Source organism: Rhinoraja longicauda, chromosome 3 (genome assembly GCF_053455715.1).
Source record: "Rhinoraja longicauda isolate Sanriku21f chromosome 3, sRhiLon1.1, whole genome shotgun sequence".
NCBI lineage: Eukaryota > Metazoa > Chordata > Chondrichthyes > Rajiformes > Arhynchobatidae > Rhinoraja > Rhinoraja longicauda.
This window is the reverse complement of record NC_135955.1, coordinates 101,286,702-101,311,822: the sequence shown is the minus strand read 5'-3', so window position 1 is coordinate 101,311,822 and position 25,121 is coordinate 101,286,702. Positions and strand designations below refer to the sequence as shown.

Sequence of the window (25,121 nt, the reverse complement as noted above, 5' to 3'; positions counted from 1 at the left end):
GAGGAGAGGGGTGGGGGGAGTGGAGGAGAGATTGGCGGGGAGAGGGTTTTTGGGGGAGGAGAAGATGGGGGAGGGGGAGTGTGTGAGGAACAGAGGGGTCAGGGAAGAGTGGGGGGGGAGGGGACAATGAGTGAAAGGGGAGGAGAGGGGTGTGGAGGGGAAGGGGGGTGGTGTTGGTGGGAAGAGAGTGGTGGTGGTGGGGGGAAGAGAGTGGGGTGGTGGTGGGGGAAGAGAGTAGGTGGGGGGGAAGGGGGACAGTGGGGGAGGGGAGAGTGGGGGGTGCGGGGGAAGAGGACAGTGAGAATGGGGGGTGGGGCGAGTGGGGTGGAGGGTGGGGGTTGGAGGGTGGGATGGGGAGAGTGAGAGTGGGGCTAGGGGAGGAGAGGGGTGGGGGGAGTGGAGGAGAGATTGGCAGGGAGAGGGAGTGTGGGAGGAGGGAGAGAATGGGGGGGAGGGTGGGAGGAGCAGAGAGTGGGGGTCGGAGGGAGAGTGGGACTGGGGAGGGGGGCAGTGGGGGGTGGTGGGTGGTGGTGGTGGGGGGGGGGAAGAGGGGGGGTGGTGTCAGTGACGGTTATGGAAGAGGGGGGGGAGGGGACAGTGAGTGAAAGGGGAGGAGAGGGGTGTGGGGGGAAGGGTGGTGGTGGGGGAAGAGAGTGGTGGGGGGGTAGAGAGTGGGGCTTCGGGGGAAGAGGGGAGAGTGGGCGAGAGTGCGAGTGGGGGTGGGGAGGGAGAGTGGGACTGGGGAGGAGGGCAGAGTGCAGGTGGGGAGGTTGAGGGGTGGGGGGGAAGGGGACAGCAGGGGAGGGTGGTGGTGGGGGGATGAGAGAGTGGTGGTGGTGGGGGGAATGGGGACAGTGGGGGTTACAGGGACAGTGGGGGAGGTTGGGGAGGAGCAGAGAGTGGGGGTGGGAGGGAGAGTGAGACTGGGGAGGGGGACAGCTGGGGGAGGGGGGATGGTGGTGAGGGGAGGAGAAAGTGGGGATGGGAGGGAGGGAGTGGGGGGGAAGGTGGACGGGGGGGAAGGGGGACAGTGAGAGTGAAAGGAGGGGGAGGGGTGGGGGGGGGAGAGAGGGGGTGTGGGGGGAAGAAGGGCGACTGGGGGTCAGGGAGAGAGGGGGTGGGGGAAGAGGGGGATGGAAGGGAGGGGGGACAGTGAGAATGTGTTTGGGGAGGAGAGGGTGGAGGGGTAGGGGTGGGAGGGGGATGAGGGTGGGGGGAGGAGAGAGTGGGGGGAGTCGGGGTGGGTGAGGAGGGTTGGAGGAGAGGGGGGGTCGGGGAGAGTCAGTGGGGCTGGGGGAGAGAGGGGTTGGGGGAGGAGAGAATATGGGGGGTGGGGAGGAGGAGAGTGGGGGAACGGGGGGTGGTAGGGAGGAGAGGGTGGGGGAAACGGGGGTGGGGGAGGAGAGAGTGGGAGAAAGGGGGGCTGGGGGAGAGGGGGGGTGGGAGAGTGGAGTGGGGGCTGAGGGAGGAGAGAATTGGGGGAGGGGAGGGGAAAGTGGTGGAAGAGGGGGGTCAAGTCAAGTCAATTTTATTTGTATAGCACATTTAAGGTGGGGAGAGTGCGAGTGGGGGTGGGAGGGAGAGTGGGACTGGGGAGGAGAGCAGGGGTGCGGGTGGGGAGGGGAGGGGGAAGAGGGAATGGGGGAGGAGGGGGTGGGGGGAAGGGGGACAGCAGGGGTGGGGGGAAGGAGGGGTGGTGGTCGGGGGAGAAGGGACAGTGGGGGTCAGGGAGAAGATGGGACAGTGGGGGTCAGGGAAGATGGGAGGGTGGGGGGGGATAAAGGTGATTGACGTAGGGGGGTTGAGGGGTGCTACATCAATACAGGAGAGGCTTTGGGTCCAAGGCTCCTCGGTCACACCCTATCCCCTTCCCTGTACTGCCTTTAATTGCGCTCCCCCTCCCCTGGAGGAGCACGACACCACAGTGAAACATAGAAAATAGGTGCAGGAGTAGGCCATTCGGCCCTTCGAACATGCACCGCCATTCAATATGATCATGGCTGATCATCCAACTCAGTATCCTGTACCTGCCTTCTCTCCATACCCCCCTGATCCCTTTAGCCACAAGGGCCACATCTAACTCCCTTTTAAATATAGCCAATGAACTGGTCTCAACTACCCTCTGTGGCAGAGAATTCCACAGATTCACCACTCTCTGTGTGAAAAAAAACTGTCTCATCTCGGTCCTAAAAGACTTCCCCCTTATCCTTAAACTGTGACCCTTTGTTCTGGACTTCCCCAACATCGGGAACAATCTTCCTGCATCTAGCCTGTCCAACCCCATAAGAATTTTAGAGTGAAGGGGAAAGAAGATGGCCGCTGGAAGGATGGGGTGTCAGTGGCTCCCGCTCCCGTTCCCCTCCCCCCCGACCCCATTCCCCCCCACCCCATTCCCCCACCCCATTCCCCCCCTCCCCACCACCACCCCCTCCTCTCCGCCCCCCCCCCCCCCCCCCATCTCCTCCAACCCCCCCCACCCCCCCCTGAGATTACAGGAAGTGAGGGGGAGAGGTGTAACAGGGGGAGTGTTGGGAGATAGATGGAACCAGATGAGATGGGGGGATGATGTGCAGATGGAATAGGTTAGGTTAATTGGCTGGGCAAATGTGTGTAAAAAAAAATTGTCCCTAGTGGGTGTAGGAGAGTTGTGCGGGGGATCGCTGGGCGGCGCGGCTCCGGTGGGCCGAAGGATACGTATTAGTGAGTGTGGGGATCGCTGGTCGGCACTGACTCGGTGGGGCCGAAGGGGCTGTTTCCACACTGTATCTCTAAAGTCTAAAGATATGGAGAAAAATCTAGTGGAGACTTTTACTGAAGTTTGTCATTTTGGGCTATTTTAAATCTATATGAAGAACAAACATAGTGGAGTTAATTTCAACCAACCAACCCTTAATTATCCATGAAAATATATTTTCATTGTTGTGCTGGAATAATTCATAGAATCACTTGCATTGTGATTCTATCACTCTCCATCAACTTCAGGCCAGGGATGGGATTGATTTAGTTTAGTTTAGAGATACAGCGTGGAAACAAGCCCTTCAGCCCACAGAGTCCGCACCAACCAGCGCTTAACACATTAACACTATCCTACACATGCACCAAGTCAATTAATCTACGAGAAAAGTCCACGAGGTCACGGGGAGGCCTTGTATCATCTGCCCGATGGTAGAAGTTCAAACAGACTGTTGCAGGGGTGTGTGAAGAGTCTTTGTGGATGCTGGTGGCTTTTCTGAGGCATCGTGTGTTGTGGATGCCCCTCCAAGGCTGGTAGCTGTATTCCGATGGTCCTCTGAGCTTTATGGACTACCCGCTGAAGAGCTTTCCTCTCTGTCACCGTGCAGCTGAGGTACCACAAAGGGATGCCATGTGTTAGGATTCTCTCTATGGTGCAGCGGTAGTAGAAGGTCGTCAGCAGGCTGTTGGGGGTAGACCAGACTTCTTCAGTGTTCTTAGGTAGAACAGTCATTGCTGTGCCTTCTTCATATCATATCATATCATATATATACAGCCGGAAACAGGCCTTTTCGGCCCTCCAAGTCCGTGCCGCCCAGCGATCCCCGTACATTAACACCCACTAGGGACAATTTTTACATTTACCCAGCAATTAACCTACATACCTGTACGTCTTTGGAGTGTGTGGGAGGAAACCGAAGATCTCGGAGAAAACCCACGCAGGTCACGGGGGGAGTAACGTACAAACTCCGTACAGACAGCGCCTGTAGTCAGGATCGAACCTGAGTCTCCGGCGCTGCATTCGCTGTAAAGCAGCAACTCTACCGCTGCGCCAGCGACTGCCCCAATGCAGGAGAATAAAGAGGAAAGAGATTGGACTTTTTTTTGCCTTCCATCACAGTGAGGATGTGGTGGATGTTTATGTTAACTTTTATGTAGTCGTGTGTCTTGTCGCTTTTCCGTATGGCTGTACGGGCAATTCGCATATTACTGCACCTTAATTGGTACATGTGACAATAAACGACATTTGAAACATTTGATATATATACGGATTTTTTTTCCCCGTTGATTATCTTGTTTACAGTGTACCGTGTCTACATATTGCTGCCTGACCTGCTGAGTTACTCCAGCATTTTGTGAATGAATACCTTCGATTTGTACCAGTATCTGCAGTTATTTTCTTATACTACACTTGTGGTATACTTGTAGTATAGTACACTTTTCTTATAATAAACTTGACTTGACATATTCTGTAGTGCTGCTAGACAATAGACAATAGATAATAGACAATAGGTGGCAGGAGGAGGCCATTCGGCCCTTCGAGCCAGCACCGCCATTCAATGTGATCATGGCTGATCATTCTCAATCAGTACCCCCCGTTCCTGCCTTCTCCCCATACCCCCTGACTTCCGCTACCCTTAATAGCTCTATCTATCTCTCACGTGAATGCATTCAGAGAATTGGCCTCCACTTGCCTTCTGAGGCAGAGGAATTCCACAGATTCACAACTCTCTGATTGAAAAAGTTTTTTTTCAAGTAAGTATGTCATTGTTCTGTGTCCGGGACACACTTGACAATGAAACGCTCTTTGACTCTTGACGCATCCCCTCTGTTCCCAGTCTATCTATTCTCAGTTTATTCTCGCTATCATTCAAACATATTTGCCCTCCAGCCTGTGTGCTGCGAATCCCCTAGTGTGGGATAGCAGACCACAAACTGTCCGCCCCCTTCCCCACCCCCCCCCCTCCTCCCCTCCCTTCCCCACACCACCTCACTCTCCCTCCCGTGTCCCCCGTTAGTGTCAGAGTAATGCGTCTCCCACATCAGCCTCTGTGGCCACTTGAAGCGTCCAGTCTCCATCCCACAGCACCCAGCCCCAGCCCTGCCCTGTTCATCTGATCTGCCTTCCTCGCTGCGACGTTAAACCCTCTCCTTGTCTCCCAGCTTTAATCCGTTTTGTGGGGGGTTTCTTTTAAATTTCTGATCTCCCTGAACGCTTCACTTTGTTGCACCCTGCAGGCAATTGGTGCTGGAATTGTTTCCGGACAGTTGCTAAATCAGGAGAGAGGTGTGATTGAGAAATCGACTGGAGCCGGCGAGCGATCATCGGCGGTGGCAACAGAGAGAGCCGCGGTCACTACTCTATCTCTCTCTCCCTACCCCCCCCCCTCTCTCCTTCCTTCTCTTCCCCCTCTCCCCCCCTCACCCACTCTCCTTCCTTCTCTTCCCCTCTCTCCCCCCTCACCCACTCTCTCTCTCTCTCCCTCTCCCCCTCTCCTTTTCTCTCTCTTCCTTCTCTCCCCCTCTCTCTCCCCCCTCTCTCTCTCCCCCTCTCTCTCTCTCCCCCTCTCTCCCCCTCTCTCTCTCCCCCCTCTCTTTCTCTCCCTCTCCTCTCTCTCTCCCCCCTCCCTCTCTCCCTCCCACTCCCTCTCTCCCTCCCACTCCTCTGTCTCTCTCTCTCCTCCTTCTCCTCCCCCCCCTCTCTCTCTCTCCCCCTCTTCCATCTCTCTCTCCCCCTCTCTCTCTCCCCCCCCCCTTATTCTCTCCCTCTCCGTCCGCTCACTGCGGACCACCCTCTCTCAGTCGCTGCCAACTGCCCAGCATCGCAGCGAAGGGGAGAGGTGGGGTGAAGGGGTGGTGGGTGAGTGAGTCATTGAGTGGGTGGTCGCCCGTCGTTCATCACTGTGAGCAGCGCCAGCGAGCAACTCTACCAACATATCCAGAGTCCGGAGTTTATTCCGGAAACAACGCCCGGGGATGATTTGCAAAGTTCTCCTCGTGTTGTGGGTCGTGTTGCTCCCCGCCGTCTCGTCTCGCAAACACGGTAGGAAAACTTTGGTATACACTTGCACCTCGAGATATGTGGGGGGGAAAAACCCTGCAGATGCTGGTTTACACCGAAGATAGACACAGATAGCTGGAGTAACTCAGGCAGCATCTCTGGGGAGAAGGAATGGGCGACGTTTCGAGTCGAGACCTTTCTTCAGACTGATGTCAGACCTCAAGATAGTTGCTTCACGTTAGAGAAATCATGAGAATATAATACAGGCGGTTTCTATCGCGGATCGCGTTTCTAAATGTCCCAACTCTTGTATACACTGGAATTTAGAAGGATGAGAGGAGATCTGATCGAAACGTATAAGATTATTAAGGGGTTGGACACGTTAGAGGCAGGAAACATGTTCCCAATGTTGGGGGAGTCCAGAACCAGGGGCCACAGTTTAAGAATAAGGGGCAGGCCATTTAGAACTGAGATGAGGAAAAACTTTTTCAGTCAGAGAGTTGTGAATCTGTGGAATTCTCTGCCTCAGAAGGCAGTGGAGGCCAATTCTCTGAATGCATTCAAGAGAGAGCTGGATAGAGCTCTTAAGGATAGCGGAGTCAGGGGGTATGGGGAGAAGGCAGGAACGGGGTACTGATTGAGAATGATCAGCCATGATCACATTGAATGGTGGTGCTGGCTCGAAGGGCCGAATGGCCTCCTCCTGCACCTATTGTCTATTTATTGTCTATCGTCTATAACTCGTCGTGCAGAGTGAGTCAATCATTGAGTATAAGAAAATAACTGCAGATGCTGCTACAAATCGAAGGTATTTATGCACAAAATGCTGGAGTAACTCAGCAGGTCAGGCAGCATCTCAGGAGAGAAGGAATGGGCGACGTTTCTTCAGACTAAAAGAAGGGTCTCGACCGAAACGTCACCCATTCCTTCTCTCCTGAGATGCTGCCTGACCTGCTGAGTTACTCCAGCATTTTGTGAATAAACGAGTCGATCATTGAGATCAGTTATTGGGGTCCGGATCTAAAGCTCCTGAAAATGTAGGAACGGGGAAAACTGCAGATGCTGGTCCACACCAAAGATAGATGCAAAGTGCTGGAGGCACTCAGCGGGTCAGGCAGCATCTCTGGAGGAAAAGAGGAATAGATCTCTCTGTCGTATGTCCAGGCCAACTGTTGTGATATTGTAGGGACTACTTTATTGTATCACAAGGACTACTTTGTTTGCCTGTGTAGTAATGTGTATATAAGGTAATGATGTGATTAGGTGGCCACTCTGGTTCCAGGTAGCCACGGAATAAACAGCCTGGAGTTAAGCTCCAACATTGTAACCTTTTACACACGTGTACTTGTGGTCCGTCCAGAGTCTCAACAAAGGTACCGGACCACGAAGTACAACACCAACGTCTCATCGTCCAGGTCAATCAGACCTTGTTCACCATTCGGTGGCCGGTATTTGGGGTTTCTGGTGACTGGTGACTCGGAAAAGGAAGGTGGGGAGAGCCTGGTTCGCCAAAAAAACAACCCAATTCCCCTTCCCGCGGTCTTTGTTGCATAGACTCGATGGGCCGAACAGCCGTAATTCTGCTCCGAAAACGTATGGACTTTCCCTTCTGCCCGCACACTGCGTGTGTACGTGAGCTTGTCACACGGCGCTCTAACCACTCCATTAAAAGTCTGAGCCTAGAACCACAAGAACAGGCCCTTCGGCCCACAATGTCTGTGCCAAACATGATGCCAAGACCCTGTAGGAAAGAAAACTGCAGATGCTGGTTTCAATCGAAGGTAGACACAAAATGCTGGAGTAACTCAGCGGGACAGGCAGCATCCCTGGAGAGAAGGAATGGGTGATGTTAAGAGACCCGAAACGTCACCCATTCCTTCTCTCCAGAGATGCTGCCTGACCCGCTGAGTTACTCCAGCTTTTTATGTCTACCTATGATACCAAGACCATCTCTTATCTGCTTGCACATAATCCATATCTCTCCATTCCCTGCATATCCATGCGCTAATCCAGAAGTCTTATAAACACCACCAAATAAGGCTTGGACCCGAAATGCCGTCTGTCCGTTCCCTCCACAGACCCACTGCGTTCCTCCAGCATTTTGTGTGTTGCTTAAGTAAGTGAGCAATTGCCCTTTTCTGCTTACCAACAGCCCTGCCTGGCTTGTGTTCCTAGGCAGGAGTCTGAAGAAGGGTCTCGACCCGAAACGCCACCCATTCCTTCTCTCCTGAGATGCTGCCTGACCTGCTGAGTTACTCCAGCATTTTGTGAAATAAATACCTTCGATTTGTACCAGCATCTGCAGTTATTTTCTTATATTCCTAGGCAGGAGGTTCACTGGGAAGTGTTTTGAAATGGAGGCACAAGAGATTGAGTGGGCCAAAAGGGCCTGTTTCACTAAATCAAACTAAACTAAACTGAACTCTAGTTGTTGGTACAATGTGTCGGAAGGAACTACAGATGCTAGTTCTTGGTAGATAGACCCAAAAAGCCGGAGTAACTCAGCGGGACAGGCAGCATCTCTGGAGAGTTTTTGGTGGGATGATTCAGTTGCCGGACATAAACACACATGGGAAAGGACTTCACCAAGCCTTGAAATCCACTTGCAATAACATCACAAATCTCCCCGTTGTGTGAAACACAGAATTAGATGTTTTCGTATCCAACCTTTTACTTTGATCACAACTCATAGAAACATAGAAAATAGGTGCAGGAGGAGGCCATTCAGCCCTTTGAGCCAGCACTGCCATTCATTGTGATCATGGCTGATCATCCACAATCAGTAACCCGTGCCTGCCTTCTCTCCATATCCCTTGATTCCACTAGCCCCTAGAGCTCTATCTAACTCTCTCTTAAATTCATCCAGTGAATTGGCCTCCACTGCCCTCTGTGGTAGAGAATTACACAAATTCACAACTCTGGGTGAAAAAGTTTCTTCTCGCCTCAGTTTTAAATGGCCTCCCCTTTATTCTAAGACTGTGGCCCCTGGTTCTGGACTCCCCCAACATTGGGAACATTTTTCCTGCATCCAGCTTGTCCAGTCCTTTTATAATTTTATATGTCTCTATAAGATCCCCTCTCATCCTTCTAAACTCCAGTGAATACAAGCCTAGTCTTTTCAATCTTTCCTCATATGACAGTCCCGCCATCCCAGGGATCAATCTCATGAACCTACATTGCACTGCCTCAATTACACGGATGTCCTTCCTCAAATTAGGAGACCAAAACTGTACACAATACTCCAGATGTGGTCTTGCCAGGGCCCTTTCCAACTGCAGAAGAACCTCTTACTCCTATACTGAAATCCTCTCGTTATGAAGGCCAACATGCAGTTAGCTTTCTTCACTGCCTGCTGTACCTACACGCCAACTTTCAGTGACTGGTGTACAAGGACACCCAGGTCTCGCTGCACTTCCCCATTACCTAAACTGACACCATTGAGATAATAATCTGCCTCCTTGTTTTTGCCCCCAAAGTGGATAACCTCACATTTATCTATAGTATACTGCATCTGCCCACTCACTCAATCTGTCCAGGTCACCCTGCAACCTCCTAACATCCTCTTCACAGTTTAAACTGCCACCCAGCTTTGTGTCATCCACAAACTTGCTAGGTGTTGCTTCTAATTCCCTCTTCCAAATCATTAATATATATGGTAAACAGTTGCGGCCCCAACACCAAGCCTTCGGCACTCCACTCGCCACTGCCTGCCATTCTGAAAAGGACCTGTTTACTCCTACTCTTTGGTCCTGTCTGCCAACTAATTCTCTGTCCATGTCAATACCCTACCCCCAATACTATGTGCTCTAATTTTGCTCACAAATCTCCTGTGTGGGACCTTATCAAAGGCTTTCTGAAAGTCTAGATACACTACATCCACTGGCTCCCCTTCATCCATTTTACTTGTCACATCCTCAAAAAATTCCAGAAGATTAGCCAAGCATGATTTCTCTTTCATAAATCCATGCTGACTTGGACTTATCCCTTTACTGCTATCCAAATGCACCATTATTACCTCTTTAATAATTGACTCCAGCATTTCTGAGTTAGATAGAGCTCTAGGGGCTAGTGAAATCAAGGGATTTGGGGAGAAGGCAGGCACGGACGATCAGCCAAGGTCACGATGAATGGCGATGCTGGCTCAAAGGGCCGAATGGCCTCCTCCTGCACCTATTTTCTATGTTTCTATCTTTGCCACCACCGATCTCAGGCTAACCGGACTGTAATTCCCCGTTTTCTCTCTCGTTCCTTTCTTGAAAAGTGGGATAACATTAGCTATCCTCCAATCCACAGGCACTGATCTTGAATCTATTGAACATTGGAAAATGATCACCAATGCGTCCACTATTTCTAGAGCCACCTCCCTGAGGACCCTGGGATGCAGACCATCAGGCCCTGGGGATTTATCAACCTTCAGTCCCATCAGTCTACCCAATACTATTTCTCGCCTAATGCAAATTTCTTTATGTTCCTCTATCCCCTTAGATCCTCTGCCCTCTCGCCCAGCTGAGGGAATATTTGTGTCTTCCTACCACCGCCCGGTTCGGCCGCGAGACGTTTCAGCGCCCGGTGCGACTCGGGTCGTGTTGTTCCCCGCCGTCTCGTCTCGCAAACCCGGTAGGAAAACTTTGGTATACTTGCACCTCGAGATATGTGGGGGGGAACCCTGCAGATGTTGGTTTACACCGAAGATAGACACAGAAAGCTGGAGTAACTCAGGCAGCATTTCTGGGGAGAAGGAATGGGCGACGTTTCGAGTCGAGACCCTTCTTCAGACTCATGTCAGACCTCAAGATAGTTGCTTCACGTTAGAGAAACGATGAGAATATAATACAGGCGGTTTCTATCGCGGATCGCGTTTCTAAATGTCCCAACTCTCGTATACACTGGAATTTAGAAGGACGAGAGGAGATCTTATCGAAAGTATAAGATTATTAAGGGGTTGGACACGTTAGAGGCAGGAAACATGTTCCCAATGTTGGGGGAGTCCAGAACCAGGGGCCACAGTTTAAGAATAAGGGGCAGGCCATTTAGAACTGAGATGAGGAAAAACTTTTTCAGTCAGAGAGTTGTGAATCTGTGGAATTCTCTGCCTCAGAAGGCAGTGGAGGCCAATTCTAAAAATGCATTCAAGACAGAGCTAGATAGAGCTCTTAAGGATAGCGGAGTCAGGGGGTATGGGGAGAAGGCAGGAACGGGGTACTGATTGAGAATGATCAGCCATGATCACATTGAATGGCGGTGCTGGCTCGAATGGCCTCCTCCTGCACCTATTGTCTATTTATTGTCTATAATGCAGAGTGAGTCAATCATTGAGTATAAGAAAATAACTGCAGATGCTTGTACAAATTGAAGGTATTTATTCACAAAATGCTGGAGCAACTCAGCAGGTCAGGCAGCATCTCAGGAGAGAAGGAATGGGCGACGTTTCTTCAGACTAAAAGAAGGGTCTCGACCGAAACGTCACCCATTCCTTCTCTCCTGAGATGCTGCCTGACCTGCTGAGTTACTCCAGCATTTTGTGAATAAACGAGTCGATCATTGAGATAAGTTATTGGGGTCCGGATCTAAAGCCCCTGAAAATGTAGGAACGGGGAAAACTGCAGATGCTGGTCCACACCAAAGATAGATGCAAAGTGCTGGAGGCACTCAGAGGGTCAGGCAGCATCTCTGGAGGAAAAGGAATTGGTCTCTCTGTCGTATGTCTTTTAGACCTGCAGCTCCGTTGAGGCGAGCCAGGCCAACTGTTGTGATATTGTAGGGACTACTTTATTGTATCACAAGGACTATTTTGTTTGCCTGTGTAATAATGTGTATATAAGGTAATGATGTGATTAGGTGGCCACTCTGGTTCCAGGTAGCCACGGAATAAACAGCCTGGAGTTAAGCTCCAGCATTGTAACCTTTTACACACGTGTACTTGTGGTCCGTCCAGAGTCTCAACAAAGGTACCGGACCACGAAGTACAACACCAACGTGTCATCATCCAGGTCAATCAGACCTTGTTCACCATTCGGTGGCCGGTATTTGGGGCTTCTGGTGACTGGTGACTGGGAAAAGGAAGGTGGGGAGAGCCTGGTTCGCCAAAAAAACAACCCAATTCCCCTTCCCGCGGTCTTTGTTGCATAGACTCGATGGGCCGAACAGCCGTAATTCTGCTCCGAAAACGTATGGACTTTCCCTTCTACCCGCACACTGCGTGTGTACGTGAGCTTGTCACACGGCGCTCTAACCACTCCATTAAAAGGCTGAACCTAGAACCACAAGAACAGGCCCTTCGGCCCACAATGTCTGTGCCAAACATGATGCCAAGATCCTGTAGGAAAGAAAACTGCAGATGCTGGTTTCAATCGAAGGTAGACACAAAATGCTGGAGTAACTCAGCGGGACAGGCAGCATCCCTGGAGAGAAGGAATGGGTGATGTTTCGAGACCCGAAACGTCACCCATTCCTTCTCTCCAGAGATGCTGCCTGCCCCGCTGAGTTACTCCAGCTTTTTATGTCTACCTATGATACCAAGACCATCTCTTATCTGCTTGCACATAATCCATATCTCTCCATTCCCTGCATATCCATGCGCTAATCCAGAAGTCTTATAAACACCACCAAATAAGGCTTGGACCCGAAATGCCGTCTGTCCGTTCCCTCCACAGACCCACTGCGTTCCTCCAGCATTTTGTGCGTTGCTTAAGTAAGTGAGCAATTGCCCTATTCTGCTTACCAACAGCCCTGCCTGGCTTGTGTTCCTAGGCAGGAGACTGAAGAAGGGTCTCGACCCGAAACGCCACCCATTCCTTCTCTCCTGAGATGCTGCCTGACCTGCTGAGTTACTCCAGCATTTTGTGAAATAAATACCTTCGATTTGTACCAGCATCTGCAGTTATTTTCTATATTCCTAGGCAGGAGGTTCACTGGGAAGTGTTTTGAAATGGAGACACAAGAGATTGAGTGGGCCAAAAGGGCCTGTTTCACTAAATCAAACTAAACTAAACTGAACTCTAGTTGTTGGTACAATGTGTCGGAAGGAACTACAGATGCTAGTTCTTGGTAGATAGACCCAAAAAGCCGGAGTAACTCAGCGGGACAGGCAGCATCTCTGGAGAGTTTTTGGTGGGATGATTCAGTTGCCGGACATAAACACACATGGGAAAGGACTTCACCAAGCCTTGAAATCCACTTGAAATACCATCACAAATCTCCCTGTTGTGTGAAACACAGAATTAGATGTTTTCGTATCCAACCTTTTACTTTGATCGCAACTCATAGAAACATAGAAAATAGGTGCAGGAGGAGGCCATTCAGCCCTTTGAGCCAGCACTGCCATTCATTGTGATCATGGCTGATCATCCACAATCAGTAACCCGTGCCTGCCTTCTCTCCATATCCCTTGATTCCACTAGCCCCAAGAGCTCTATCTAACTCTCTCTTAAATTCATCCAGTGAATTGGCCTCCACTGCCCTCTGTGGTAGAGAATTACACAAATTCACAACTCTGGGTGAAAAAGTTTCTTCTCGCCTCAGTTTTAAATGGCCTCCCCTTCATTCTAAGACTGTGGCCCCTGGTTCTGGACTCCCCCAACATTGGGAACATTTTTCCTGCATCCAGCTTGTCCAGTCCTTTTATAATTTTATATGTCTCTATAAGATCCCCTCTCATCCTTCTAAACTCCAGTGAATACAAGCCTAGTCTTTTCAATCTTTCCTCATATGACAGTCCCGCCATCCCAGGGATCAATCTCATGAACCTACGTTGCACTGCCTCAATTACACGGATGTCCTTCCTCAAATTAGGAGACCAAAACTGTACACAATACTCCAGATGTGGTCTTGCCAGGGCCCTTTCCAACTGCAGAAGAACCTCTTACTCCTATACTGAAATCCTCTCGTTATGAAGGCCAACATGCAGTTAGCTTTCTTCATTGCCTGCTGTACCTGCACGCCAACTTTCAGTGACTGGTGTACAAGGACACCCAGGTCTCGCTGCACTTCCCCGTTACCTAAACTGACACCATTGAGATAATAATCTGCCTCCTTGTTTTTGCCCCCAAAGTGGATAACCTCACATTTATCTATAGTATACTGCATCTGCCCACTCACTCAATCTGTCCAGGTCACCCTGCAACCTCCTAACATCCTCTTCACAGTTTACACTGCCACCCAGCTTTGTGTCATCCACAAACTTGCTAGTGTTGCTTCTAATTCCCTCTTCCAAATCATTAATATATATGGTAAACAGTTGCGGCCCCAACACCAAGCCTTCGGCACTCCACTCGCCACTGCCTGCCATTCTGAAAAGGACCTTTTTACTCCTACTCTTTGGTCCTGTCTGCCAACTAATTCTCTGTCCATGTCAATACCCTACCCCCAATACTATGTGCTCTAATTTTGCTCACAAATCTCCTGTGTGGGACCTTATCAAAGGCTTTCTGAAAGTCTAGATACACTACATACACTGGCTCCCCTTCATCCATTTTATTTGTCACATCCTCAAAAAATTCCAGAAGATCAGTCAAGCATGATTTCTCTTTCATAAATCCATGCTGACTTTGACTTATCCCTTTACTGCTATCCAAATGCACCATTATTACCTCTTTAATAATTGACTCCAGCATTTCTGAGTTAGATAGAGCTCTAGGGGCTAGTGGAATCAAGGGATTTGGGGAGAAGGCAGGCACAGACGATCAGCCAAGGTCACGATGAATGGCGATGCTGGCTCAAAGGGCCGAATGGCCTCCTCCTGCACCTATTTTCTATGTTTCTATCTTTGCCACCACCGATCTCAGGCTAACCGGACTGTAATTCCCCGTTTTCTCTCTCCTTCCTTTCTTGAAAAGTGGGATAACATTAGCTATCCTCCATTCCACAGGAACTGATCTTGAATCTATTGAACATTGGAAAATGATCACCAATGCGTCCACTATTTCTAGAGCCACCTCCCTGAGGACCCTGGGATGCAGACCATCAGGGCCTGGGGATTTATCAACCTTCAGTCCCATCAGTCTACCCAATACTATTTCTCGCCTAATGCAAATTTCTTTCTGTTCCTCTATCCCCTTAGATCCTCTGCCCTCTCGTACACCTGAGAGATTGTTTGTGTCTTCCTACCACCACCCGGATCGGCCGCGAGACGTCTCAGCGCCCGGTGCGACTTGGCCGCGGGGACTTCCATCCCCTTACGGGGACTGTGCGGGTTGGTCGGGGACGAGCTGTCTGTCCGTGGGCGTGGGGAAGAGAGTGGAAGTTTTGTTGCCTCCATCACAGTGAGGGGGTGTTTGGAGTCACTGTGATGGACGTTTGTGTTGGGGTCATGTGTCTTGTGTTCTTTTTTTGTGTGTGACTGCTATGTAGTTTCGTTCGGTACCTTGGTACCGAATGACAAATAAAGCTCTGTTGAACTGTTGAACTGTTGTTGAACTTAGTGAAGACAGATCCGAGGTACCTGTTCAACTCTTCTGCCATTTCCTTGTTACCCATAATAATTTAATCCGTGTCTGCCTTCAAGGGACCCACATTTGACTTTGCTACTCTTTTTCTCTTAACATATCTAAAGAAGCTTTTACTGTCTTTCTTTATATTCTTGGCCAGCTTCCCCTCGTACTTCATCTTTTCAGCCCGTATTGCCCGTTTTGTTACCTTCTGTTGTCCTTTGAAAGTTTCCCAATCATCTTGCTTCCCGCTACTCTTTGCTGTGTTATACATCTTTTCTTTTAGTTTGATTCCATCCCTAACTTCCCTTGTCAGCATAAACTCAGACTTTAGCCGCTTTCCCTCGTGTGATTGAGTTGCCTCCCCGCCTATAGCAATTTAGAAAGGGTAAATGGAAGCAGACATTGCAGGCGACTGATAGAACAACATGACTCATTGTTTGTCGTGAAGAGTGATCGTTACATGTCTTTAGAGGTTCGACAGTTAACAAAGAGATTAACAGAATACATAGACGAGATAGAAGAAATAATTGACATATTGTAACTCTCTTGCCTTGAATGCAATAAAAACCCTACATGGTGCTTACAAGGCATGAAACATGTTGTGCTTGTAGTTACTGGAAAACCAAAGAAAAATGATTTAGAAACTGATTTAAAAATCTATTCAATCCAAAGCTTTTAATTCTATTTAGTATCGTGCGTTTTTATGTTTCACTAACAGTATTTAAGAATCCTCCATGGACTGAAACCTTTCTTTTCACTTTAGGATTTTCTCTTTGAATTCCTTTCTATAAAAAGAAAACCAGATGTTGACCATTTACAGTAAACTTAAGTGCTTTCAGACTGAGTGACATTTTGGTGACGTAATCTTTAGTGCATACTTTTTGCATTATTTGCGTTGGAAAACAAAATAACGCGACAGTGCTTTAAAGTGGAAATGTGGAGCGCCCCAACTAGGTTCTAAAATGAAAATTAATTGCTTAGTGCTTTTCATCAAAGCAATTCTCCGTGATTCTGAGGTCACTTTATTTCCAAAAAAATTGTTTCTTTTAAGATGAAAAAATGATGTCCTTCCAATCTCTTCCAATTGTTTTAGTACAATCACTCTGCAATGTTTCGTGATTCAATCTAATTTTGAGGAGTGACTGAAAAGAATTATTTATTCCCCTGCCCTTTCACTAAATGAATAAACTTTATGGATTTCAGAGAGGTAACTAGCTGTTGCTTCACTTTACAAGGTGGAAAATTGAGGGCGGGGGAGATGGTGGCACAGCGGTAGAGTTGCAGCCTCATCGGCGCCAGGAATCCGGGTTCGATCCTGACAACGGGTGCTGTCTGTATGGAGTTTGTTCCCTGCGACTTGCGTGGGTTTCCGCCAACACTCCAAAGACGTACAGGGTCGAAGGTTAATTGGCTTGGTATTATAAATTGTCCGGTGGCCGAGCACTTCAACTCCCCCTCCCATTCCCAGTCTGACCTTTCTGTCATGGGCCTCCTCCAATGCCACAGTGAGGCCCACCGGAAATTGGAGGAACAACACCTCATATTTCGCCTGGGCAGTTTGCAGCCCACTGGTATGAACATCGACTTCTCCAACTTTAGATAGTTCCTCTGTCCCTCCCGTCCCCTCCTCCTTCCCAGATCTCCGTCTATCTTCCTGTCTCCACCTATATCCTTCCTTTGTCCCGCCCCCCTGACATCAGTCTGAAGAAGGGTCTCGACCCGAAACGTCACCCATTCCTTCTCTCCCGAGATGCTGCCTGACCTGCTGAGTTACTCCAGCATTTTGTGAATAAACACCTTCAATTTGTACCAGCATCTGCAGTTATCTTCGTATATTATAAATTGTCCCTAGTGTAAGTTTTATTGCAAGTTTTCTATGTCTAAGTTAATACCCTTCCCTAACTCTTATCTTTTAGTTTAGTTTAGTTTGGAGACACAGCGCGGAAACAGGCTCTTCAGCCCACCGAGTCCGTGCCGTCCAGCAATCCCTACACATTAACACTATCCTACACACACTAGGGACATTTTGTTTACATTTATACCAAGTTAATTAACCTACAAACCTGTATGTCTTTCGAGTGTGGGAGGAAACCGAAGATCTTGGAGAAAACCCACGCGGGTCACGGGGAGAACTTACAAACTCCGTACAGACAGCACCCGTAGTCAGGATCAAACCGTGTCTCTGGCTTTGTAAGGTAGTAGCTCTAACGCTGCACCACCGTGCCGCCCTGAAATATGGGAATGATGCAAGAATATGTGGGAGGGCATGCTGTGAAGTTCTTAATAGATTACAAATAGGTTGTGTGAGTGGGTGGAACATTTAGCCAATGTAATTTAATATAGGAATGTGTGAGATTGTGTCTTTTGGTAAAAGGAATCAAAAACAGACAATTATGTAAATTGAGAGAGATTGCAAATGAGTATAGTACTAAGGAGTGATCAGTGAAGAAGGGTCTCGACCCGAAACGTCACCCATTCCTTCTCTCCTGGGATGCTGCCTGACCTGCTGAGTTACTCCAGCATTTTGTGAATAGATAATAGACAATAGGTGCAGGAGGAGGCCATTCGGCCCTTCGAGCCAGCACCGCCATTCAATGTGATCATGGCTGATCATTCTCAATAAGTACCCCGTTCCCGCTTTCTCCCCATACCCCCTGACTGCGCTATCCTTAAGAGCTCTATCCAGCTCTCTCTTGAATGCATTCAGAGAATTGTCCTCCACTGCCTTCTGAGGCAGAGAATTCCACAGATTCACAAATCTCTGACTGAAAAAGTTTTTCCTCATCTCAGTTCTAAATGGCCTACCCCTTATTCTTAAACTGTGGCCCCTTGTTCTGGACTCCCCAACATTGGGAACATGTTTCCTGCCTCTAACGTGTCCAACCCCTTAATAATCTTCGATTTGTACCAGCATCTGCAGTTATTGTCTTACATTACTTATAGTACTAAGGAGGTTCAGTATTCCACGTGTTTGGATGAAACACAAATAAGCAGGCAGACAGATATAGCAAGCAGCTGGGAAGGCAAACCGTACAGTTTTCTTTCTTACAAGAGATTCAAGAACAGCTTCTTTCCTGCTGTAATCAAACTCTTGAATGGGCCTCTCATATGTTGAACACAAAACAGAATAATAATACAGCATAAAACCAGGCCTTTCGGCCCATAATGTCTGTGTTGAAGCTGATCCCAGGTTAAACTAACCTAATCTCTACTGCCTGCATGGTATCCACATCCCTCTATTCCCTGCATATTCATGTGCCTATCTAAAAAGCCTCTTAAATGCCACTATCATATCTGCTTTCAACACCATCCCTGGCAGTGCGTTCCGGGCAGCCGCACTCACACCACCTTTAAACTTTGCTCCTCTCACCTTAAAACCATGCCCTCTAATCTTCGATATTTCCACCTTGGGGAAAAAGTCCATCTATCCTTTCTATGCGTCTCAACACTTTACAGGTCTGCCCTCAGTCTCCAATGTTCCAGAGAAAACAATCTAACTTTGTCCAACATCTCCTTATACCTGAAGATGGGTCTCGACCCAAAAACGCCATCCATTCCTTCTCTCCAGTGATGCTGCCTGTCCCGCTGAGTTACTCCGGCTATTTGTGTCTTTCTTAGCCAGCATCTGCAGTTCCTTCTTACACTTACAGATAATACCCTCTGATTTAGGTAGCATTCATGTAAATCTCTTCTGCATCCTCTCCAACGCCATCACTTTCAAGGAGTTATAGACAATAGACAATAGACAATAGGTGCAGGAGGAGGCCATTCGGCCCTTCAAGCCAGCACCGCCATTCAATGTGATCATGGCTGATCATTCTCAATCAGTACCCCGTTCCTGCCTTCTCCCCATACCCCCTGACTCCGCTATCCTTAAGAGCTCTATCTAGCTCTCTCTTGATTGCATTCAGAGAATTGGCCTCCAATGCCTTCTGAGGCAGAGAATTCCACAGATTCACAACTCTCTGACTGAAAAAGTTTTTCCTCATCTCCGTTCTAAATGGCCTACCCCTTATTCTTAAACTGTGGCCCCTGGTTCTGGTCTCCCCCAACATTGGGAACATGTTTCCTGCCTCTTACGTGTCCAACCCCTTAATAATCTTATACGTTTCGATAAGATCCCCTCTCATCCTTCTAAATTCCAGTGTATACAAGCCAGGTCGCTCCAGTCTTTCAACATATGACAGTCCCGCCATTCCATTATGTATGTACTTGCATCGTAAGATCCCTCTGCACCTCAATTTTAATAGGAATCTTGCCATTAACAGTATACTTTCCCCATCCAATTGGCTTCCAAAAGTGTAAATGTAAGGATAAATTCATGATGTTCCAATCTACCTCCTTGAGGCTTTTGTACTTTTAATTTAATTGCATTTTCTCTGTAGCAGTACCATTGTATTGTTTTCAGTTTATTTTCTTGTTTGCACTACTTGATGTACTTCTGCATGGGTTGCATGCAAAACCAAGTCTTTCATTGTTTCTCAGCACACGTGACTATAATAAACCAACGGCAAACCTTAGAAATAGGGAAGTATTGCTATATTTGCCAAGGGTTGTAGGTAGTGAGGCCATACGTGGAATTCTACATATAGTTTTAGGCTGCTTCGGCAGTCTAGAAATTATTTATGAGGCTAATTCGTGGAATGAAACTGTGTGTTATCATGACCAGCTACAAATTTAGGGCTTAGTTTAGTTTGCTTTAGTTTAGAGATACAGCATGGAAAGAGGCCCTTCGGCCCACCGGGTCCCCGCCGACCAGCAATCCCCACTTACGGTGGTACAATGGTAGAGTTGCTGCCTTGCAGCGCCGGAGACCTGATTTCGATCCCGACTACGGGTGCTGTCTGTACGGAGTTTGAAAGTTCACTGTCACCAGAGAACATAAGATCATAAGTGATAGCAGCAGAATTTGGCCATTCAGCCCATCAAGTCTACACCGCCATTCAATCATGGCTGATCTATCTCTCCCTCCTAACCCCATTCTCCTGCCTACTCATAACCTCTGTCACCTGTACGAATCAAGAAAACAAACAATCAAGAGACCATTTAAATGGTTCAATGGTGCTTTATATGTCACACATGTGACTGCACACAGTTCTTTTTGTACGTATTACACATAATGGCGCCGCCATTTTTGGAGCCATTGTCCAGAGTCCGGTCGGGCCCGTGCGCTCGATGTACTGGAGTGGTTCCCATGAACCGACATCCCTCTCCTCTCCTCTCCTCTCCTCGCACGGCCATCTTTGTGTCCCGGGAGCGCCTCCTGCAGCTGACCTGAAGGTGCTGGAGGCATTACCCTTGTTCACCCTCCCACCGACCCTCGATCCTCACGTCCAACGTCTTTGCCACAGACAGCTGTGGAGGCCGAGTCTGTGCATATTTTTAAGGTGGCGATTAACAGATTCTTGATTAGTAAGGGTGTCAGAGGTTGTGGGGAGAAGCAGGAGAATGGGGATGAGAGGGAAAGATAGATCAGCCATGATTGAATGGCGGTTTCCCTTATCGTGTAAATGGATTGTAAATAGATTGATTTGTATTCATGCATTGTCTTTCTGCTGACTGGTTAGCACGCATTAAATGCTCTTCACTGTACCTCGGTACACGTGACAATAAACTAAAACTGAACTGAGTAGACTAGACTCAGGTATTGTATGGAATTAGGTATGGCCTAATTCTGCTCCTGAAACTTATGAACTTATGTTTCAGTAATTCAGAAAATAACTTTTGGACTTTTTACTTCTGCATTTCAGGGAACTGTTCACGTAGCAACTTTGGGACCAGATCCGTTGTGATTTTTGAACCGCGTGGCTGCGACAGGAAAGGCTCAGGCCCGTGTGATGGAAGTGGATTCGGAGATGGATCTGGATCTGGACTGGATAAAAATACGTCCATTAACTTTGTTCGAAACACCAATGAATACCCCACGACCATCTCAGATACAGCGAGACAATATCTAACCAGCCGATGGATCACTGTGTTTGTCCCTTCTGTTTACACCGGTATTTTTGCAGTCGGGCTGCTTTTCAACTGCATAGCCATCTTAACCATGTACTTTAAAATAAAGTTTGATAAGCCGGCGACGACATACTTGTTCAATTTGGCCGTAGCAGATTTGCTGTTTTTGCTGCTGCTTCCGTTCAAGATCTGTTACTATTTTTCTGGCAATAATTGGTACTTTGGTTCCTTCCTCTGCCGAATGGTCAGTGGTGGTTTCTACGCCTACATGTGCTGCTCGGTGTTGCTGATGATGTGCATCAGCGTGGACCGTTTTGTGGCTGTGGTCTTCCCGATCAGATCCTCCTCGTGGAGGAGCCCCGGGCGCGCCCTTGGCGTTTGCCTCCTCGCCTGGCTTCTCGCCCTGGGTGGCGCCATGCCGCTCTTCGTGGTCGAGCAAACGGTTTACGTCACCAACCTGAACATCACCACCTGCCACGACGTGCTTCCCCTCTCCACACAGCAGACCTACTTCACCTATTACTTCCCTGTTCTGTGCGCTCTGTTCTTCTTCATCCCCCTGGTCGTGACCACCGTCTGCTACGTGGGGATCATTTCCACTCTTTCGTCCACCAACGTGGCAAACAAATGCAAGAAAACGTCAGCCATCAGGTTGGCTGTGATTGTGTTAATTGTGTTAATTGTCTGCTTTGCACCAACTAACATCATTTTACTCATCCACTATGTTCATCTTAATGATGCTCCAGATGACAGCCTCTACTTTGTTTACATACTGTGTGTGTGTATTGGCAGCTTAAGCTGTTGCCTCGACCCTTTCATTTATTATTATGCCTCCTCTCTGTTCCAAAAGCATCTTAAGAATCTTTTTGGTTCTCGGGAGGTTGCTAAACCTGGGAGCAGTCAAACAGGATCTAAGAGTTGTAAAACAGGCACAGCAATGATAATGGAAACAGGCCACTTGGCCCACTGAGTCCATACCAACCATCGAAGGTATTTATTCACAAAATGCTGGAGTAACTCAGCAGGTCAGGCAGCATCTCAGGAGAGAAGGAATGGGCGACATTTCGGGTCGAGACCCTTCTTCAGACTGATGTGGGGGGGGGGGGGGGGCGGGACAAAGGAAGGATATAGGTGGAGACAGGAAGACAGCGGGAGATCTGGGAAGGGGGAGGGGAAGAGAGGGACAGAGGAACTATCTAAAGTTGGAGAAGTCAATGTTCATACCACTGGGCTGCAAGCTGTCTCCACCTATATCCTTGCTGTCTCCACCTATATCCTTCATTTGTCCTGCCCCCCTGACATCAGTCTGAAGAAGGGTCTCGACCCGAAACGTCGCCCATTCCTTCTCTCCTGAGATGCTGCCTGACCCGTTGAGTTACTCCAGCATTTCTGTGAATAAATACCTTCGATTTGTACCAGCATCTGCAGTTATTTTCTTACCATACCAGCCATCGATCACCTGTTCACACTGGTTTTCTGTTGCCGCACTTTCTCATCCACTCCAACATACTCGGGACAATTTGCAGAGGTCAATTAACCTGCAAACCCACACATCTTTGGGTTTTGGGAAGAAACCGGAACACCCGGAGGAAACCCACGTAGTCACAGGGACGACAGCAAGCTCCACAGAGCACCCGAGGTCAAGCTTGAACCCGGTTCTCTGGTGCTGTGAGGAAGCAGTTCTACCTGCTGCACCTCCAAGCCACCCCACAGCTCAGCGCAAAAATGTTTAAACACTTTACTGCACATCCCATACAAGATTAGTCTGTATTACATGCTTATCTAATTCATGGGATGTGATTTTGTTTTTAAAGAAAGCAAACCCTATACTTAACAAAGACACCATGTGCTGGAGTATCAGGCAGCATCTCTGATTAACATCGATAGGTGCCATTGGGGGTAAGAAGGTTGAAAGAGAGGAGGGGCAGAACATAGTCACAACGCCTGGTGAGTAATAGGTGGATACAGGTGAGGGGGCATTTTTTATAAGCAGTTAGCTGGACAAAGGCCTATGATGAAAAGACAGAAGTGCGAAGCAAAAGGATTGAAATGTAGTGAATTGTGAGGCTAGAGGAAGGAATGGAGTTGAACTGGGTGGGTGGAGAAATAGGTGCAAGTCCCAGGAAAGGAGAAGAAGTGAGGAGGGGAATTTTGGGAGTTACCTAAAAATGGAGGTCAATGTTTCATACTGATGGGTTGTCGTCTAGCCAAACGGAATATGAGATGCTGTCCCTCCCGTTTGGGTGTGGCCAGTTCTCTCTGTGACCGTGTGTGTTTTCTCCGGGTGCTCCAGTTTCCTCCCACATCCCAAAGATGTGTGGGTTTGTAGGTTAATTGGCCTCTGTAACTTGCCCCTAATACGTGGGGAGTGTATGCGAAAGTGGGATAGCATAGAATAAGTAAATGGGCGATCAATGGTCTGTGGTCGGAACTTGCAGGGCCGAAGGGCCTGTTTCCATGCTGGATCTCGAAAAACTAAAACTTCTATACTCAATTTTTTTTTCATGAAGAAGTTAAATGCAATGGATCTTGTGTCATTTTAACAATGTATTACTTTAACAGACAAATATGGCCCAGTTGGGTAGCATAATATGTAACTTCACTTCCCGAAGATTGCCCATCTGAAGCATTCAAAGTCAATGCCTGTATTCAACGTTAGTTTAGAAACACAGCGTGGAAACAGACCCTTTGGCCCACCAAGTCCACACAGAACATTGTCACGCCGACCATTGATCACCCATTCATTCACCTATTCAGTTTCCTCCCACACTCCAAAGACGTACAGATTTGCAGGTTAATTGGCATGGTATAAATGTGAAATTGTCCCTAGTGTGTGTGGGATGGTGGTAATGTGTGGGGATCGCTGGTCGAGGTGGACTCAGTGGAGCAAAGGGCCTGTTCCGTGCTATATCTCTAAACTAAACTAGTTTCGGTAACAGCCTCTACAGTTAAATACACAAAATGAAATAATTCAGCACCAACGTTGTAATTTTATTCATAGAAGCATAGAAAATAGGTGCAGGAGGAGGCCATTTTGCCTTTTGAGCCAGCACCGCCATTCATTGTGATCATGGCTGATCATCTACAAGCAGTAACCCGTGCCTGCCTTCTCCCCATATCCCTTGAATCCACTAGCCCCTAGAGCTCTATCTAACTCTCTTTTAAATCCATCCAGTGATTTGGCCTCCACTGCCCTCTGTGGCAGAGAATTCCACAAATTCACAACTATCGGGGTGAAAAAGTTTCTTCTCACCTGTTTTAAATGGCCTCCCCGTTATTCTTAGACTGTGTCCCCTGGTTCTGGATTTGTTTTCTAACCCTCCAGATTGGGCAGATAACTGATGTTTTCACACAAAATCTGGGAATTAACGTGCAATTGTTGATTATATACTGATGCGGAAGCAAGCATATTCTATGTATGGCAATAATTATTGCTTTTAATATTGTAAGATTGTATGCGCCTACTTTTTCTCAGATGATGACAGAAAACTAAAGCTTAATTTCATGATTTATTTTGTATTTATTATATTGCTATTTTACGATCTATGTCACCAAGGTATATTTTGTTTATAATTGCATGGGACTAAATAGAACTAATGCTTATATTTTTACAATAAAAGTTTATAATCTCAGTGTGATAAAATTGGAAGATATTTTATTTAAACATTGTTATAATTTGAACTTTTGCCTGCACTTTTGTATTGAGTTCACAATAAAAAGATAGCTTCTATTAGCGGACAAGGTTTCCTGAAGGAATCGGTCTGAAGGGTCCCGACCCAAAACGTTGCCTGTCCATTCCTTCCACTGATGCTGCCTGACCCACAGAGTTCCTCCAGCACTTTTTGTTTTGATCATGAAGAAATAAACTTCCACTACTCCACGTTTCTTTATTCCATTTCAGTGCAGCATTATGTGTTGGGAACCAAGAGTCCTTTTGGGTGCTGTCTGTGTGGAGTTTGCACGTTCTCACTGTGACCACGTGGGATTTCTCCGGGTGCTCTGAT

The 25,121-nt window shown here is 48.0% G+C and overlaps 1 pseudogene; it reads left to right on the top strand.

Annotated features, from left to right (window-relative positions):
- The first annotated feature begins 17,507 nt into the window (after positions 1–17,507).
- On the top strand, positions 17,508–22,087 carry LOC144592288 (proteinase-activated receptor 1 pseudogene; annotated as a pseudogene).
- The last annotated feature ends 3,034 nt before the right edge of the window (positions 22,088–25,121 follow it).